Source organism: Melanerpes formicivorus, unplaced genomic scaffold (genome assembly GCF_026170545.1).
Source record: "Melanerpes formicivorus ecotype bairdi unplaced genomic scaffold, bMelFor1.0.p_v2 SCAF_7, whole genome shotgun sequence".
Lineage (NCBI taxonomy): Eukaryota > Metazoa > Chordata > Aves > Piciformes > Picidae > Melanerpes > Melanerpes formicivorus.
Genome location: NW_027142359.1, coordinates 5,891,366 through 5,895,731, shown reverse-complemented (window position 1 = coordinate 5,895,731; position 4,366 = coordinate 5,891,366).

Below are 4,366 nucleotides of genomic sequence, written 5' to 3'. Positions count from 1 at the left end.
GTTTTCCGCCGGCTGCTGCGCGCTCTCGTGAAGGCGACGCATGCGCGGGCAGGGGCGTCTGTGCCTGCGCCTGCGCCGTCCCGCCCGCCGCCGGGAGGCGGGAAATGGCGGCTGCCCTCAGGTGAGAGAGAAGTGGCTTTTGGTGACGACTGCGGGGCATAGGAATGGAATAGGTCCTTAGGCGACCTCGAAGGTTTTGGGAAAGCGGCTGCCGTGGAAGTGGCGATAGCCCTGTGTGTGAACTTGGTGTGGGCTGGCCAGCCTGCCCCCAGCCCACTTTCCCCTGGGTTGGTCCTGTCAGATGTGAGTGTGTGCTCGTCTTTACCCTGCTCACAAACATCCCTTCCATGCTTAAATCTATTGCAAGTGTTAAGGGAAGCATGAAAATGGAACAGTGAGTATTAGTGGTGAAAAACATAGTTTTGGCACACGGGAAAAAATGGTGCTTTTTTTTCAGGTGTTGAATCTAAGTGGAGGGTTTTGTGCATTTTTGAGAAGGAAGGGAGCAGATGGAAAAGGAGGGTGGTGAGGCGTCGGAGCAGGTTGCCCAGAGAAGTTGTGGATGCCCAGACTCAGGAAGTGTTCAATACCAGTCTGTAGGGGGTTCAAGAAACCTGGTCTGCTTGAAGGTTTCCTTGCTTCCACAGGGTGATCATTCGTACTAGGTGATCATTAAGGTTGCTTTCAATCCAAACCATTCTGTGGTTCTCTCAGCCATCCCAGGGAGTTTGTAAGTGGTTCCTCAGCCTTTCTGGGAGACAATATATAGGAATCAACGTGATGAAGAAAAATCTTGGGTTCCACGGGCCTCTCTTTTACAATCTTTCACTGTTAAATGCTTTAATTTTCTTTAAGGTCTTGACAAAGTACATAGAGTCATAAAGGTTGGAAAAGCCTCTAGATCAAATCCAACCATCAACTGAATACCACCATACCAGCTAAACCATGTTGTGAAGTGCCATGTCTACACGTCTTTCAAGTCCTTCTAGGGATGGTGACTGCACCACTTCCATGGGCAGCCTGTTCTAACACCTCACCACTCTTTTGGTAAAGAAGTTTTTTCCCTGGCACAACTTCATCTTATCCTATCACTCACTGCTTGGAAGAAGAGACCAAAATCCACCTGGATGCTACCTCCCTTCAGGGAGTTGTAGAGAACCAGAAGGTCTCCTTTGAGCCTTCCTTTCTCCAGGATGAACAACCCCAGTTCCCTCACCAAACCTGTTCTGCAGCCCCTTCACCAGCTTTGTTGCCCTTTTCTGGAGTTACTGTAGCAGCTCAATGTCCTTCATGTAGTGAGGAGCCCAAAACTTAACCCAGCATTAGAGGTAGCATAACATCAACGATACTAGATCATCTTTATACAACCCTTAAATGATACTTAAAAGCATAGTCTGGTTTTCTTTAGATTGCTGTGGTTTCCTTCTGGTTGTGCACCTAACAGAAGTCAGAACAAGAAAGATAGTAGAAAACTGATTATTTTACAATTAGCACCACATACTGATGCATTCAGGGCCAGACCTTCCAGATGAACTGCTCTTTTTGGCCTGTATTCTCAGGACTGAAAGTTATAAAGGATTTAAACCCAACCTAAAATGGAAGTATGGTCAAGAAGTATCTTGTCACCACAAAATTAGAGTAACCAAAGATGATAGGAAAACAAATTCCTCCATCGATTATTTGATTTAGACTAGGCACTAGGGCCATACAGTATTGCTTGCTATCAGAGATGGCTTTTCTTCTTGTTTTTCCAGAGCAATGTTGCTTCCCACCCATTTTTTACTTGAGTACCAATTACTTGGTCCCTCTGATTCCTGCTGTAGTGTCAGCATTCTCAGCTGAGAACACTTGAGAGTGTTACTTCAAGGAGGTGTGATGAGGCTGGAATTTCGTGATTTTATATGGGTATACAAAAATGCACAATAGTCTGCCAGGGTGTTTGGAGCCATAATGCTATTGAAAATGGCAGATGATGATCATCAAATCTTGCATATTTTACCTAAATCTCTCATATTCAATCACTCCTACCAGCACTAAGTAAAATGCTTCCATGTTGGGATATTACTAAGATCCTAAGGGATGTCTGGAGATGAGAAATCAATGAGATAAGCACAGTCCTAAAAATCCCTCAGCTACAAAGCAGATTAGAAGATGGGTAGAGTTCTACATCCTAACCCCCCACCATGGCTTGCCCATGGTGTATGACACTAAAAATATGGGATGCAAAGTGAATTCCGGGTGATCCTGGTGGAGAACCACCAAGGCAAGTCCATATTTAATTTTATCCTCTTTTAGGCTCTCTCTTCCCTCCAGGATTTTCCATGCCTGGAATTCCCAAAAGCTATTTCCCATGAAGCTGAGGAATACAGCACGGCAGCACCAAGTCCCTCGGCACTGCCTGTGGGTTCCTACTGAAATAAACAAACAAATAAACAATTAGAAAAAAAAATAAAAATGGCGGGAGGGAAAAGAGTTTTGGGATTTTACCGTGCAGCTTATTGATAGTTTGGTGCCGGAGCTAATGCAGGGAAGCAGGAACAGCCGGCTGCAGATTCAAGTGCATTATTTCAATTAGCTGAGCGCTCTTTGTTGCAAGGTGAAATCATTCACTCCCCGGGCAAGCTTCTTTATTGAATGCTTCCTAAATACTTGCATCGGTCACGTCGCCTGGAATTGAGTCTCTGTCACTAGTATTTCTGCGGTGACTTTGAGCGGATCAATGACTGGAAAAGGCATTAAGGACACATTGATACCGCGGGGTAGCAGACGAGCGGGGCTTGGTTTTGGTGCTGGGTAGTAAAGAGAAGCCGATAATGAGCAGATAAACGGCTTTCCTTAACCCTTGACGTTCTCGGGAGGCTGCAGAGGCTCCTTTCCTCCACTCCAGCTCGTAGACGGAAAGCCGAGCGATGGCGAAGTAAATATCTCCCAGGTATTGCATAAATCTGGAGTGAAATGCGGCCAGGATAATGAGAAAAGTCCGAGGGAGGAAAGCAGTCCTGGGAGAGGCTGCTGCTGTAAAAAGTTGCTTTCCAACTCGTCCAGAATTTAGCTGCTGAGCTGAGCCGCGATGCAGGAGCAAGCCGAGAAACAAACTTAGGAGACGTTTTCAATCGCAGATTCTCCATCTGACCTTTCCCCGAGTTCTTGGCAGTATAAAACCTCACTAATTCAGCGTTTGTCAGGCCGGTCTCTGAAAACCCTCCACCGGCAGGAGAAATAAACGTGTGTGAAACCATGACCAAAACCTGAAGGGAGATGAGGTTTAGTCCCTTTATTTTTTTTTCCCCTACAATTCCAGCACTTAGTATTTAGATAAACTTGAAGGTTTAGGTTTGTTTTCTTAAATTCCTGCTGTTCTGGGAGCAGGCAGTTCTGGGGAGGTGGGTGCTAGGGAGTGGGGGACACCGCAGAGCTTCCACCCTCACTGGAAAAGCTCCTGGAGTCTCCCACCCGAGGGATGCTCCGACTCCTCCTGTTAAACTGGGCGAGACGGTTCGTCCTTACCTCAGAGGACAGGCTGAGCTGCTTTCGCGTGTCCCGACGGCTTTCGGTTTAACCTGGAGTTCAAGAGCTCTCACTTGTTGTTTTCCCAACACCACCCCCCCACCACCCCCCCCCGCCCCCATCTCACTAAAGTGAAGTGCCACTTGCTTACCAAACCCTGAATTAATGAAGTTTACTTAGTTATTTAAATAGATTAAATGTCACATTTTAAATGGGAGGGGAAGGTTCTCCCGTGCTGACCTATTTTTCATTTCTGATTTAGGAAAAGGCACGATTAGCATGGATATTGCATTTTCAAGGACCTCGCCACTATTAAATAGACTGTTAAGTGCATTTTATGGCTGAAGAGTCTGTTCCCGGTTCAGTCGGGAAGACGTGTGAAGTTCATCTCTACCTGCTACATTGAACAGTCACTGACTAAAATACTTCCTGTGGAAGTATTTCAATATCCTGCTCGGTATCTGTAAGTACATAACGCTTAATGTTTTAGGACTAAAAAAACGTAATTCAGTGAAAGTCCCTGAAATAGAAGTGTTGGCTGGCAAGAAAGCTGCATCATGGGGATTTGGCCAGTGGAATGAATTCCCGGCTCCGGGAAGAGATGAGACCAAGGGAAAAGAGGCTGTGGGGGTGACACGGATGCTCACAGCTCCGGACCGAGCCTCCCGCGCAGTTTTAAGCTCTGTGAAGGTTTAAGCAGGCACGTTTCAAACGCAGAATGCACTGAACTGCAAGCGCCGCTCCCGAGAAGCTGCCGCAGTCGTGGCCGCTGACCCAGCATAACTTCCGTGCCTTTATTGCTGGGTTTCCCCAGCCTCTGCCGTTTAATATCGCTTGGAATTATGCCGCCCCCCCCCAA